This window comes from Thalassophryne amazonica, chromosome 20 (genome assembly GCF_902500255.1).
Source record: "Thalassophryne amazonica chromosome 20, fThaAma1.1, whole genome shotgun sequence".
Lineage (NCBI taxonomy): Eukaryota > Metazoa > Chordata > Actinopteri > Batrachoidiformes > Batrachoididae > Thalassophryne > Thalassophryne amazonica.
This window is the reverse complement of record NC_047122.1, coordinates 29,625,738-29,642,421: the sequence shown is the minus strand read 5'-3', so window position 1 is coordinate 29,642,421 and position 16,684 is coordinate 29,625,738.

The following is a 16,684-nucleotide window of genomic DNA, read 5'->3' as shown; positions in this document are numbered from 1 at the left end:
GTGGTTGGAACATTCAATTCTCTATTCTTTATCTTACTGCTCAGCTTCGGCTGCGTCCTGCATGAGTCATCTTCACATGTCCTAAAAAGAGCTTAGCGTGCACACAGAGATACCACAACTTGCAGAAACACGTCATGTCACATATCTTAAGTAACCTTCACCCATCACATCAGTACAATACACTTTATCAGAGCAGAGAGAACTACATTCTACCAGAGCAGAGAACACAAAACATGCATGATAAAATAAAACAGTGTATCTACAGAATAACTCCAACACAAGACCTTTCTAATTTTAGAGATACTGCGCAAATGCAAAAAAGCAGTCCTACATATTTGCTTAATATGCGCATTGAAGGACATATCCTGATCAAAAATGACTCCAAGATTTCTCACAGTACTACTAGAGGTCAGGGTAATGCCATCCAGAGTAAGGATCTGGTTAGACACCATGTTTCTAAGATTTGTGGGGCCAAGTACAATAACTTCAGTTTTATCTGAATTTAAAAGCAGGAAATTAGAGGTCATACATGTCTTTATGTCTGTAAGACATTCCTGCAGTTTAACTAATTGGTGTGTGTCCTCTGGCTTCATGGATAGATAAAGCTGGGTATCATCTGCGTAACAATGAAAATTTAAGCAATGCTTTCTAATAATACTGCCTAAGGGAAGCATGTATAAAGTGAATAAAATTGGTCCTAGCACAGAACCTTGTGGAACTCCATAATTAACCTTAGTCTGTGAAGAAGACTCCCCATTTACATGAACAAATTGGAATCTATTAGATAAATATGATTCAAACCACCGCAGCGCAGTGCCTTTAATACCTATGGCATGCTCTAATCTCTGTAATATCATTTTATGGTCAACAGTATCAAAAGCAGCACTGAGGTCTAACAGAACAAGCACAGAGATGAGTCCACTGTCTGAGGCCATAAGAAGATCATTTGTAACCTTCACTATTGCTGTTTCTGTACTATGATGAATTCTAAAACCTGACTGAAACTCTTCAAATAGACCATTCCTCTGCAGATGATCAGTTAGCTGTTTTACAACTACCCTTTCAAGAATTTTTGAGAGAAAAGGAAGGTTGGAGATTGGCCTATAATTAGCTAAGATAGCTGGGTCAAGTGATGGCTTTTTAAGTAATGGTTTAATTACTGCCACCTTAAAAGCCTGTGGTACATGGAGCCCGCACTCCAGGCAGGGTGCCCTCTGGTGGTGGTGGGCCAGCAGTACCTCCTCTTCAGCGGCCCACACAACAGTAAAGGCAGCTTCATGTTTCCATTTTGTTAACGTTCACTCGGGTTAAAATCCTCTCTCTGCTCCGCGCTCGCTGCGCACTGAACGTGTCGCGCCTGCATTCAGGAATCTCCCTCACCCACCCCCCCTCCCTCGCAGTCTGCAGCCTGTTAACTCCGCGCGCGCGCACACAGGCACAGACACACACACCGACAGCTCTGCATTTTAGACGGCTTTTGAAGGAGACGGCACTGTTTTAATCGGCCGTCAGCCTCCTTGTTATTGTCCCGCCTTAAGACGAGAGTGAGGCTGCAGCACGTTTGACATCAGATTCTGAGTCGTTTTATGCTTTATGGATAAAATAAATAATTCACGGTAATCACGAATATGAAAAATAATCGCGAATATGAAAAATAATCGCGAATATGAAAAATACCCACGGCACCCCTGACGATCGATCACGGCACCCTAGGGTGCCGCGGCACCCCGGTTGAGAATCACTGGTCTAACCAAATACCAGCATTACTGAAAGCATCCAAAGATAACGATATGTCTTTGGGATGGTTATGAGTAATTTTTTCTCTAATAGTTAAAATTTTATTAGCAAAGAAAGTCATGAAGTCATTACTAGTTAAAGTTAAAGGCTCAATAGAGTCACAAATTCATCCACAAAAATTATAGTCCACGGAGACTCCTGTTTGATCCAGGCCTGTCTATCATGATGCCATCCCAGCTCCACCTCTAACCTGCATGTCATTCCTACTGTTACATGGGTCCATAAGCAGATGGACAGTGACACAGTTTTGTAATTTTGGTTCTGTACAGCACCACATTTCAGCTGAAATAAAACAATAAAGATGTCACTGCAGTATAGACCTTTAGCTTTGATTCAAAAATAATTTTTTAATACAATTCACCACTTTGACAGCCAATTTTATATATATATATATATATATATATATATATATATATATATATATAGAGAGAGAGAGAGAGAGAGAGAGAGAGAGAGAGAGAGAGAGAGAGAGAGATAAGACTATATCTATCTTACAGTCCAGGAAAACTGCAGTCCACCTTAAAGGGTCTAGCTATGCCTATGATGTGTTCCTCACTGCTCATTGATTATCTGACAAGCACAGTTGGCCACGGGAACTAATAATGCTAACGATTAGCTTTAATTAGAAGTGAGTGCTCAGGTTAGAGGGTGAATCATGTGCAAGCACGAGACCCGCACAGGTCACCTGCTCGTTGGAGACTGAAATAGCTCCGGCAGATGAAGCGGGTCGGATGATTAGACCTGTTTTTAATAAACAGTTCTGACGATGTCACTGCTGCCAGACCTGCTGCACATGGGCAAGTGTGCTTTCCCATTTTCTGTAAGATTTCAAGCTTTGTAGGCCCACCAGCACTTCAGGAACAGTATGTGCCCTGCAAAACCAATCCCCACCCCACCCTCGTCACATAACCACTAGGCATTGACTGAACCCGCTTGCGGATTTCCTGAATGTTTATCCAGTCGTCTTCCGTGGCCACGACCACAGTGCTGGGCTTCCACACAGTGTCCAGTTAGATTTTTCCATTGGGCCTCTCTGGTGAAAGCTCTGTGGCTTGGTGTTCACAAGTGTCATGGAGTTAAGAGCCTCGAGGGCGATTCTTTCTCTGAATGGAAGGGAAGGATTTATGATTGGTGCCCTGTTATTATGAGCATCTGGCTACATAGTTACAGTCCTGATGCTATATTAAACATGTTGCTCTGTAACACCAGGGTTCTGGATTTTGTGGAGGTTATTCCTTGTTGTTTCTAATGGTGCAAAGCTCCAGGTTGTTTTATTGTCTGAAATGAACTTTGTTTCATGACTTTCATATTTGTGTCCAAAGCAATGCTGGTCTCTGTATAGAGCTGTACTTTCACCCAGTCCTGAGCCAGGAAACAACCGGACTTAACTGAACTTAAGACTTAACTGAAGAGAGCAGGAAGAGATGGACTGTGTGGAGTTCTGGGGACCAAGGTGGAGAACAAGGTCAGTTCTCAGGCTAGGTTGACATTTGGTGACTACAAAGGTTGTGAACTGTTCAGTAGCCCCTTGTGTCAGTGGTCATTGGTGGATGGGGGTCATTGTTACCTCCGCCAAGGAGGTTATGTTTTTGGTCGCATCCGTTTGTTTGCTGGTTGGTTGGTTGTTTTTTTAGCAGGATTACTCAAAAAAATCCGCAATGGATTTCAATGAAATTTTTACCAGGGGTGTATCTTGGCCTAACTTAGAAGTCATTAAATTTTGGTAATGATCCGGAACACGATCCGGATTCAGTAATTTTTTTAAAGGATTCTTTATCATTGCAGGATAGGGCCAATTTCAACATTTTTGCCAATTTTCCAGTAGATCAGGGCAGTGCCTAATCAGCAAAAGCCCTCCTGCCATAAAAACAAATGAGAATAAATCCTCAACGTGTTCCACGGAGAGTGGTGCCAAACACGCTACGTGCCATTTCTCCCAGGCGTCGAGAACATAACCCGCAGGATAGGTTCCATCTGGGCATGCAGGGTCCCCCAGCCCTGATTTCCTTGTTGAAAAGATGGTGTCAATAGCGTTGAGAGATCAGCTAATCAATTCCACGGTTATTCCAAATATAGTTCAAAGAATTCACAGTCTGATGAAGTTGGGACTTTTGAAGGTTGGTGCAGAGATAGAAAAACACAGAAAGAGAGGAGAGAGGGAGGAGATGCGACCGCCCTAGTGCAACCAAGTATTCAGGATCATAAGGCACAACATTAGGCTGTGCTAAAGTTATGCTACATTGTCTATGGTAGTTTTTGTACATGTACACATCGCACGGTACATGCCCAATGCTCAATGGGCAATCGTAAGCTACACATCGGATTCTCAAGGCTATCTAAACTGTACGAGGTCTGTCCAAAAAGTATCGTACCTTTTTATTTTTTTCAAAAACTATATGGATTTGAATCACGTGTGATTACATCAGCCAAGCTTGAACCTTCGTGCGCATGCGTGAGTTTTTCCACGCCTGTTGGTTGCATCATTCGCCTGTGGGCAGGCTTTGAGTGAGCACTGGTTCACCCCCCTCGTCGGATTTCTTTTGTCTGAGAACTCGCTGAGAGACTGCCGCTTTGCTCCATGAAATTTTTTTCAGAAACTGTTAGAGACAGGCAGCTGGAAACCATTTGATAGATTCAGTTGGATATCGGTGAAGATTCTGTCGGCGTCACGCGGATTATGGACTGTTAAAACCTTTTTAAAGACGGCCCACAGCGGCGGAGGGCGCGCGGCGCACCGAGCGGCCATCAACAGGCTGGATCGACCAGATCATTTCTAAACTGAATGCTGTGTTGATCCAGGACATCATATGACTACCACAGAAATGGCAACAGAGCTGGACATAGCACTTTTGCGGCACATTCCACTGTTACAGGAGATTTTGTAATGAAAGACGTGCGGAGGATTTCGCGCGTCAGCACGAAGCAGCTCAGGACGCGCAGCAAAAAAACACCTCCGTCTTGGAAGTCTCACAGGACATGTTGGGGCATGTCCAGCTGTTACACAATTTCTCGGATACTCACTCGACTGAAAGCCATCGAAAGCCGTCTGAATCTTCTGAATGGTTTCCAACACGGAGGTGTTTTTTTCTTTGCTGCACGTCCTGAGCTGCTTCGTGCCGACGCGCGAAATCCTCCGCATGTCTTTCATTACAAAATCTCCTGTAACGGTGGAATGTGCTGTAAAAGTGCTATGTCCAGCTCTGTTGCCATTTCTGTGGTAGTCACATGATGTCCCGGATCAACATAGCGTTCAGTTTAGAAATGATCTGGTCGATCCAGCCTGTCGAATGGCCGCTAGGCGCGCCGTGCGCCCTCCGCCGCCGTGGGCCGTCTTTAGAAAGGTTTTAACAGTCCATAATCTGCGTGACACCGACAGAATCTTCACCGATATCCAACTGAATCTATCAAATGGTTTCCAACTGCCTGTCTCTAACAGTTTCTGAAAAAATTTCATGGAGCAAAGCGGCAATCTCTCAGCGAGTTCTCAGACAAAAGAAATCCGATGGGAGGGGTGGACCAGTGCTCACTCAAAGCCTGCCCACAGGTGAATGACGCAACCGACAGCCGTGGAAAAACTCACGCATGCGCACGAAGGTTCAAGCTTGGCTGATGCAATCACACGTGATTCAAATCCATATAGTTTTTGAAAAAAATAAAAAGGTCTGATACTTTTTGGACAGACCATGTATCTGTATATACATTAATGTGAGAACAGTTTTAGTCATTATATGTGATACCCTGGTGGTCCACTCGATTCCTGATAACAACTTCACTCTGCAGCAGAGTTCACTTGTGAGCTCACTGTTCACACCGGCTTCTAAGACTGTTGATCCAGATTGGGGTAACAGTTTGCATTCTGTGGATTATGAGATGGGGCAAATCTGCTACTCCTATAAGATGGTGTACAGGATGTTTCATACCTTGGAATGTCTGGACTCTCTCCCTCAGACACACACACAAAAAATATTTTCCAATCTAGTTCTAACCCCTGGTGTGCTGTCTCTGTCCAAATGGGCCCAGTGTGCCGGATCAGAAGGCTTGTGGTTAGATTTTGAAAGCAAAGCAGTCCTTTGTGCTTGGATTTAATCTCATTATGTTTTGAAGTTCTAGCCGATGGGTCTGTGGGCATTTTAAGGCCAGTTTTCATTGCGGCGCTGCTGCACATCAGTGTCGCTTTTGATTGACACAGAGAAAGAATTACGGGTAATCAAACAGTGCAGAGGTTTGTTTTTTTTTTTTTTTTTGTTTTTTTGATGCATTGGCATGTAGTCCTCCCAACTCAGAATTGTGCATTGGGAGCCAGGATTGAACTGCAACAAAATAACTGAGAAAATAAACAATTTTTATGATTACATCAAATGCAGATGGATCTCAGGTCAGATCAATAAGATGCTATGCTATGCTAATTGACGGAAAATTTTGGACTTCTCCACTGTATGTATTTTCTGGTACGATAACTGTCTGGTGTTAAAGTCCACACATAGAAGATTTTTGCCCACAATAACACCATGACTGTCAAATCATGGGGGGAGTCCTGGTGGTGTCTTGACAACTCTACAACACTCTTGATAAATCCTGATGGTAGAAGATGCGCCACATGTTTTAAACTATTCAAAACTTGTTTGGAACTTTTATAAATTGTCACCCTAGACTTTTGCTTTGTCTCAAAGCCACTTCTCGGCATTTTTGGATGTTTGTGTCAAGTCTTGCAGCAAGACAACACAGGACTGTGTTGGGAGGTGATGGTCTAGTGGTTAAGCATTTGGCTTGAGACCGGAGGATCCTCGGTTCAAATCCCAGTCTGACCAGAAAATCATTAAGGGCCCTTGGGCAAGGTGTGTAGTGGCTACCTTGTATGGCAGCACCCTGACATCGGGGTGAATGTGAGGCATTACTGTAAAGCACTTTGAGCGTCTGATGCAGATGGAAAAGCGCTATAAAAATGCAGTCCATTTACCATTAGTAAAGTCTTGATGGTATCGTGTTCAGTTATGGTGGGTGTTGGTTCAATCATGATGAATCATCTTCTGCATCATAAGGTCATGGTGTTGCCTTGGGTGATGCTGGCAGGACATGGTCAAGATTCACCACAAAGAATTCATGTAGGTGGGAACCAACCTTTGGACAGCAGCCACAATTCCTGGGTCCCGGAGCTGCAGGTAATGTAGATGGAAGAGGCAGCCACGCTTACCACGTCTCCTTTCGTCTTCATTTCAAGCTCTACCACTGAACTGTGACCCATCAAGTTGTCCAGCCACGATGCATAATAACCCAGCCTCGGCTACCGCCACACACATACAAATAGAGGGTAAGTGAGAAGGGGATACCTGCTGTGTATCTGATCCCTCATGAAATATTTAAAACAAAACAAAACAAACAAAAATCCCCTTTTTCTTCTTGTTGAAGTAAGTTTAACTGACAGCAAATATGTGATTGTCTGCCGTTGGTACTTTAAAATGGAGCCTATGAGACAGTGCAACCCAAATAAGTCTGTTTTAAAAGCAAATGATACTTTCATGATACAGTATATGCATGTTGCTTAGATTCTAATGTTCAAACCACCGCAGCGCAGTGCCTTTAATACCTATGGCATGCTCTAATCTCTGTAATAACATTTTATGGTAAACAGTATCAAAACCAGCACTGAGGTCTAACAGAACAAGCACAGAGATGAGTCCACTGTCTGAGGCCATAAGAAGATCATTTGTAACCTTGACTAATGCGTGACCGTTCATGCTGTCATCACGAAAATAGTGAGCAGATGATCACTTTCGAGCTGGCAGTGAAATTTGTCTAAGTGCCCCCACGAGTGTGGCATTACTAAAGTTTAATGTGAGCTGAATTAGCGCTGAAAAATACTAGCTAATTCTATCACATAATCCAGTCCTACACTACCATTAGCGTTCAACAAACAGACTGATATTTGTGGCCACTTGTAACCTAATGCTGGATATAACAAAAACATTTTATACAAAGAAACATGTTCTGGGGAATGATGTAAAAATTAACACGCTACCTAACTAGCTAGTTCATAATGCAATCACAATGGTTCGAGCTAACTAGCTGTGCTAGTTAATTACTATGCCTTGCCGCTGTCTTAAAAATTAGTTTGTTGAGCTAATGTGTAAACCAGTAATGTATTAAGCTAGTAATACATTACTGGCTTAGCTTTGGGTGCTGTGTAATTGCTGAATTTGCGAAAAACAATTAGCTTCATAGTTGTGATGGTGTACATGTTAGCATTGAATGATTAGCAATAAACAAGCTTATAAAAGTTCATTAAAATTGTGTGACACTAATTTTTTTTAAAAAACAGCAATATATCATAATTGGGATAGTTATCACAGAGTGATTTGACTCTATCATAGTAAATACAGTCTCATCCTGTGAAAGAAATTCAGAAAAATTCCAGAGGCAGCACACACTGAACGTTTCTTGTGTTTTGTTGTGTCTCCTTCCAGTGTATCCATGCTAGTAAAATGTACTTTAGGTTGTCCTGTAATTTTCAGCCGTGCTGTTCAGACTGGCACGATGACATCAGCTCTCTGAGCACGAACGCCAAAGAACCATGTTTACCCAGCAGCACCGCAAAGACGGGCTATTAGACATTCAAAATGGTCATCGTCGGCGGGTAAAATACAACATACGCTCATACAGCTGTTTTTTTTCTTGCTTCTGTTTGTGAAGACTCTTGAGTGAGCTCTGTTATATAATGAGGCTTATATATAGAAACCTTATATGGAGTTAAATAAGCACGTTTGTGTAGTAAGTGCCTTAAAAGGTAATAAAGCCAGATTTTAACTTCATATTATCTCAAAATATACACCCCATTCTCATAAAATGTACGGTGTACCTTAAGATCAGAAACATGTATTTGTGTAAATGTTACATTCTCATTCTGTGTTCCAGGAAAAAAAAAAAAAACTTGATCGGAAATACTGAGGGATACTGTATCAGTTGGGAAAGCATATTCTGCCACATTGCACCAACCTGGGTTTGACCATTGATATAGTCAAGGTCACTCAAGGTCACATGTGATGGTATATTTTAAAAGCCTACATATGGCCTCCTAGGCATGTCTAATAGCATTCATGAGTGTATTTGGCACTGTTCAGCCACTATAAATGATCAAAGCTTGAGTGTCCTTGAATATGATCTTCAAGGTCACATGTGATCATATATTTTAAAAGCCCACATATGACTTCCTTGTTTAATAGTAACTATGAGCTTATATAGCACCATTTAGCTGCTATAAACGATCACAGCAAAATCAGCTGTGATCTTCAAGGTCATCCAAAGTCAAATGCAGAAAAGAGAGGTCAAAATCTGACTTTTGACCTCTGATTATTATTTAATAGTCACTATGTGTCTATTACCTCTGATTCATGATTTATAAGCCTCAGCAAATTTCCCCCATCTATTTGCATTTGGAAAAAAAATTAGATCAGGCATTGTGACCTTGACCTATAACCCCGGAATCCGAAACAGTAAAGAGTTCATCCTTGCGTGACACTTAACTAACGTACAAAATTTGGTTAAAATTCCTCTGTTTTTGAGATATTTAATGGGCACACACACACACACACGCACGCACACACAAAGGCCATCCAAATCCGCCTGTCAGTGGACATAATTAAACTATTAAACTTGTATTTCATAAATTGCAGAATTCCTCTCTCTGTCTCAATTTTCTTTTTTCTCCACAACAAAAGTCAGACTCTGGTTGCTTTTTGTCCTTTTTAATGCAATTCTCAGATAAAAGTCGGCGCAGAAACTCCAATAAAGGCAGCACGACTTCATCTTTATTCTTTAATGCTTTGCAGTCGTGTTTTGACATATTTGAATTAATTCCCCACATGCACGCCTCCTGCTCCTACCTGCTATCTTTAATCATTTTTAATAATTAATTCACTTTCTTCTTTCTTTCCTGCTTGAGAAAATTGCAGCCGGAATGAAACCGCGCAGCCGCCTCCAGCTTTCGGTTTGATTAAACCGTCCAAGCATGAAACAAAACCTGATCAGAGATCTGTAATGGGTGCAGGAAATTAAACCATTGAGTGGGATATTTCCATTTTAATGTGACTCTCACAGTAAAGCTGGTGAATTCTGTGGAAAAGCAGTAATGCGGATTGTGTAACAGGGGCGTGCTTGAGCCGGTGTCAGAGGGATGAGATGTTTTGATGACTGTAGCCTGTGGTGAATTTTTAAAGAAGAATAGAATAGAGCGCATTCTGGGAATAAAGACAGAAATAACCCCAGAGGGTTTAGTAATACTGCACCAGTGACATCAGCACTCGGAACAGTGGAATATTTGTTTAGTCTCCCCACTGGTGATGAATCGCCCCCATCTTATGTGCTAATGAATTCAGAGGAAAACGCACCGTGTCGTATAAATATTTGCATGTGGTTATAGACATTAATGGACCTGCTGGCTGGATCTACTCTGCCTCACAGACTTCTTCTCTGAAAATGCAGACCTGGTGATGTCTGATCGAGTTCCTCTGTGTCTGCCTCATCAGTCACATTCCTTCAAATTCTCCCGTTTTCACTTGGGATCACAGCAGATCTGAGATGATCTGCATGTTGATTTGGCACACGTTTTACACCGGATGCTCTTCCTGACACGACTCCACCTTACACGGAGAACAGGCAGGGGTGGCCTTGAACAGGGATCATTCCGCACTTGATAGATGCAAACTAACCGGCTGGCTGTCAGTCAAGAGGTCACACCAAAATTGTGAAAGTCTACACCAAGCTGTTTCTGGTTTCATTTTTTTTTATATTCTGCGTGAACAGACAATATTTTGATTTTGAGGATAATTAAGATGAAATTCCAAATTGTACTAACATTTGAGCAACTGTTTGTCCCCTAGTTCCTCCCAAGTCTTTTGATGCACTTTCACCAAATTTGACATACGGATCATGGTCAACCCCAGAAATGCCCCAAAGGGGTTTGTTTTGGCAAAGATCAAGCTCAAAAATTTTAATTATTTACTCTTTTTTTGCACTAAATGTGGCATATGGAAGTGAGTTGTGGAATTGCCCAGCAGTGTCAAATTTGCCAAAGGTCAATCATTAAGGTCAAGGTCATTTGAGCTAAAGTTCAAAATGTAAGTTCTTCACTCTGATTTGCATCAAACTTGCCATACATATGGAGGTGAGTCTGGAGTTGCCCATTGAGGTCAAATTTACCAAAGGTCAATCACTTGCATCAAAGCCATTTGGGTCAACGGTCAATGTTTAGTTTTTCAATCCAGTTGCATCACACTTGGCACATATATGGCGGGGGGTTCTGGAATTGCCCAGCAATGTCAAATCTTCCAAAGGTAAATCATTGGGCTCAAAGATCAAAACTTGCCCTTGTCACTCCAATTTCCACCAAACTCATATAGTGGTGTGTTTTGGAATTTTTATGCAAGGTTAAACTTGTCAAAAGTCATTGGGGATAAGGTCATCCCTGCCTGTTTGTTAGTCTACTCCTCCCAGGTCCTTTTGCTTTTTTTTTAACCAAACGTGGTATGCAGATTAATGTTGACCCCAAAATTACCCTGAAAGAATTCCTTTGGGCAAAGACCTAGTTCAAGGAATTTGATTTCCATCTCAGTTTTGACCAAACGTGGCACACAGGTGGATTCCAGGCATTCCAAAGTCAACAAGAGGCCAATCATTTGGATGACAGTCAAATGTCCGATTGACATCGTCCTTACTGCCTTCAGACCTATGAGTATGATTACCTAGTATATTTAACTTGTTCACAGAGGCCTGGAGTGCTTTTATAGTGTAGTTATAGGTAACTTCAAAAGTTGTATGTTGAGAGAATGAAGAAGTGCCTGCTTTGGCTACATTGATACTGAATCCTTTCAGCAGGGTTGTGTGGATTTCAGCTGTCTTTAAACAGTCAGCAAATAACTATTATCTGATTTTGTAAATATCTGTGCAGAAATGGTCTCTGTGTTATTCCAACATGAATCCAAGGTTAGTTTATAAATGACTGGTGAAGCATCATTCATATAATTCCTGTTTTTAATCCCTGTGGTCTGATAAGACTCTGACACATTCTCAGAGAGATACAGGTTCAGACATCTTGATCTTCTGTCCTGCTTGTCTGAAGGGCTGTTATCTCAGTGGGTGTTTCCCCCCCCCCAGAAACATTCAATACTTCTTTGTTTTGTACAAAAAGATTATTTGGAATCACTGACCATAACACAGCTGTGTCACTGATGTTAAAGAGAAACAGCACATTTCAAGGTTTACCTGTATTTAGAAAAGAACTGAGGTGCAGATAGCAGGTTCAGGTGGGTCAGTGTGTCCCCAGATCCCAGACACTGATAGATCTTCTGGGAGTGGATGATTTGGGCTATTTGTGAGAATACTGACTCAATAACGTCTGGAAAATTTAAGCTTGTCTGCTCGCTCTACATGCCGCTGGCGTGTATTCACTCCTTTTTTTCCTCACGCTGCAGACAAGTTATAGAGAGCCTGCACGGATACAGTTCTCCAGAGGAAAGTACGGTCACATCTGTGAAGGGTCAGATTTGAACTGCTTTGCTCGAACAAACCAAACATGCTATTTCTAATGTCCAGTTTTAAATAAGAATGCTGCTAATTACATCAATTCTAATTACTGTCCCAATGTTTGTGATGTGCAATAAAAGTTTTATTGTTTTGCACCTGCCATGTCAGCTGTGTTTTTGCTCCGTTTATTAGTGGGATTATTCCAGGATGGATTCATGGGGTGGCACAGTGGTACGCACGCTTGCCTCCCAGGAAGAATAACGAAATCATGATTTTCACTAAACCATGTGACGCCATTGATTTTTAAGAGCATGTAGCTCAGTGAGTAAGGAGTTTATCTACCAATTTGTAGATGTTGGTTTAATTCTCAATCTGTGTCCTTTGACAAGACACTTCATCTGCATTGTCCAAGTCCAACCAGCAAAAAAATGGAAACCAGCCTTGGGTGGGCAAGTAACCTCTGAAGGACTGGCGTCCCACCCAAGGGCAGTCATAGACTCTCATTCGCTTCATGCTACGGAATCTACGATAATGGTCCAGCACCAGTGAGCCTCAGAGTCTATATAGGGTTTACTTCTTCCAGATTAAAAGGATGCATTTTATTACAACCCCAATTCCAATGAAGTTGGGACATTGTGTAAAATGTAAATAAAAACAGAATACAGTGATTTGCAAATCCTCTTCAACCTATATTCAACTGAATACACCACAAAGACAAGATATCTAATGTTCAACCTGATAAACTTTATTGTTTTTGTGCAAATATTTGCTCATTTTGAAATGGATGCCTGCAACACGTTTACCACTGTTACATCACCTTTCATTCTAACACTCAATAAGCGTTTGGGAACTGAGGAAACTAACTGTTGAAGCTTTGTAGATGGAATTCTTTCCCATTCTTGCTTGATGTACGACTTCAGTTGTTCAACAGTCCGGGGTCTCCGTTGTCGTATTTTGCGCTTCATAATGCGCCACACATTTTCAATGGGCGACAGGCAGGTCAGTCTAGTACCTGCACTCTTTTACTACGAAGCCACGCTGTTGTAACACGTGCAGAATGTGGCTTGGCATTGTCTTGCTGAAATAAGCAGGGACGTCCCTGAAAAAGCCGGTGCTTGGATGGCAGCATGTGTTGCTCCAAAACCTGGATGTACCTTTCAGCATTGATGGTGTCATCACAGATGTGTAAGTTGCCCATGCCATGGGCACTAACACACCCCCATACCATCACAGATGCTGGCTTTTGAACTTTACGCTGGTAACAATCTGGATGGTCTTTTCCCTCTTTTGTCCGGAGGACACGACATCCATGATTATAAATAGTCATTATAATTATTCATAGAAAATGTGTGGGGGGTTTTTCAGAATAGAAGCTGCACCAGACTCACAGCCAAAAGTAGTAAAACAACAACAAAAAAAGCATAACATATTACATAAAATACTGTAAGTTGGGAAATTAGTGCATTGTTATAGTGTCATTCTTACTATGGGTTGGTGCAAACTTTACACCGAGCGCCCTCTGGTTGCCATTTTTTGGCCAATGAAAACATCGCCGAGCTCAATACAAATACATTTAATTTGGTCACTTCAAAGGGGTCAGACTCGTCAATAAAGTCAATTTAATGTACAATAGTTCATTTCAGGTCAGCTTGGTGTATAAATCTCATCGTTCCAGGCAGTGTGAGCTGTCAGCTGGCTGTTAGAAGCAAGTTAGAGACAAAACAAAACCAGATGATTTCAGTAGACGATCAATGCAGCCCGAGCTTGTTTTCATCGGACGGCCTGTCAGGGAGGTGAGAATTCTCGCCTTTGATTGGCCACTTCGCCGGAAGTGACATGGCTCCGCGGCAACCCATTATATGGTTGCAATGCTACACTGATTGGCTGATTATACCGGTCGGATATTTTCCCATATCCGGACCAGTTGACAATCGGTCAAAACATGTATTTTCTTTCAGTTCAAATGCTATTTTCTTTACAAACCAAGAAGCTAAAAAAGCGATAAGAAAAACCAATTCGGACATGAACATACTCCATAAATATCTAAACAACATCAGAAAAAACACACAGATTGAAAGCTTTCCAGCTTGACCTTGACCATCTTTTAGGAAGTTCCTGCTCTGCTCTGGTGTTCTGTCGGGATAGCCCGACAACCGGTCCTGAATTGGGCCAGATACTGGCCTATCTTCCCTAGCTTGTGATTAGTTGGCGGCCGAGACGCTGATGTCAGCCTCATATTAATGGGGCGCGAGCACTGCTGTCCTATTGGTCGTTTAGAGGTCAGAAATCTCACTCCAACATGGAGACCAGTATCCAGCTGAATTCATAGCCGGGCGGCTTGTCGGGCTACTGTCGGTACACTGGCCTTCAGCTCAGAGGTGAGTTGAGGTGAGCCGCTGCTCTCAGCTCGTCTTCAGAGCTCTGAAGTGAGCAGAGGATGTGTTCGTTTTTGTTTTTTTTGTGGAGGTGAGCTTAACCTCTGCTGCTCATGGCTCAGAGGTGAAACGAACAGCTTCACTTCAGCTCTGACTATGAGCTCTGTCTACAAGCCATATGAAGCTTTCATATCAGTGATGAAAGTTCTCCAGAAATTCTACCAAAAATCCAGGTTTTTACTTATTGTACATGGTGAACGTTTCTGGGTTATTTTTGACAACATACGCCAGAATCCATCCATTCAGTTCATTTCAGTTCCACGCCCAGACAGTTGGTGGCAGTAATGCACCGTGTTGGTTTGCTAGCCACCAATGATTTCCAAACAAGAAGAAGGGTTATTTTGCTTTGGTTTTGAAAGTATATTAAATCATATTTTGTGCGTGTGGAGTGCGCGTGGTTGTCCTCATGGTTTACTTTGTTGTGGACATTAAAGTTATGAGCTGCCTTTTTCCTCCAGTAATCATACATTAAGTGGACAATAATGACAATGACAATAGTTTATTCTCTGAAAGTCACCCCTGGTGGGGTATGAGAGAACTACAGTAATACACATTATTATCACTTTACCGAGGCATTGCTAGGCCGGTATCGTAGATTTACGTCTACGCTACCTGGCTATACCCGCCCGCTGTGCGTAAACAAATGACGTCATAGCGCGCAGCCCAAGAACTGTCCTCGTCTAACTCGGGCGAATATCTGTCATTTTGGGCGACTGGGCGTGAATGTTGGGCCTCTGAAAATGCATACTGCCTTCCAAAAGCATGTTATTGCATTATTATTATTATTATAACACAAAATATAAAAAGAGATGACAAACAGTTACAGGCAGGTGCAGGCGGTGAAAAAAAAAAAGCTAACGGGTGATGCTTCCAGCTGCTAAAAATGCTAATGCCGTTAGCATACAAACGTGAGTTTAACTCTGTCTGTGAGTCAAAACCACAAAATTAATGAGTTTGAGCAACGGACAAAAATTTGAGGTGAGTGAGTGAAAATAATATGTAATGTTATTAGTGCTGTGCTAAAGTTTATCAGCTGAATTAGCTTTTTAGCTTGCAGCTGATGTTGAATCAACCATTGCTGAGCTGAGTGTTCGAGCTATTTTTATTTTTTACAAAATAAAGCTACACAGTTTAATTGTTACTGCCGTAACTATAAGAAAAGTCTCAAGTTTAAATAACTTAGATTTTTTTTATTTAAAAATTTTTAACTATCAAGTAATCAAAGAAAATACCATAGTGCTGTTTCATATTTCTTTATATTTTAAGAAATATATTTCTGTCCCACATCAAAAATTTAAACATTTGCTGAATGAATGAATGAATGAATCTACCATTAGTACATGTAAGCATTACTTTTCATGCTATTTCATTTGTCTAAAAATGAAGTTTCCTAATGTAAGAAGAGTTTTTTTAACTTCAAAATGTACAGTAATCAGAAATGAATCTTGAAGTAAAAAACACATTTGTAAGGATTTTAAGGTGGCCAAGAATTTGAAAACAGGGATTATCAATAACTCCAAAGCTCCTGCCAAAACTAGGAAAACTCATAAGTGAGTGAAGTTTGAAGAAGTTTGTACCATAAATACCCCTATTGTTCCATTTGAATGGATACTAAGAATCATTATTATTTTTTGAATTCTTTGAATAGTCATTTTTTTTACAGTGTAGTTTTCTGAACCATAATGTGTGTTTTGGATTAAAGCTCAGTAGCACAATACAAGTTGTGTGAAAAGACTGAAAATTGACCTGACCCAACAAAAAAAATTCAATTTTTTTTAGATGTTATTGGTGGGTAAATAGACCAGAAAATGCACCAGAATGCATCTGACATCTCAAATTTTTCTGGGGGAGAACCCCCAGACACCCCCACCAGCCCCCCGCTGGGGCTTTGGGCCTTTTGCCCTTGCCATCTATCTATCTATCTAAAACCTCACTTA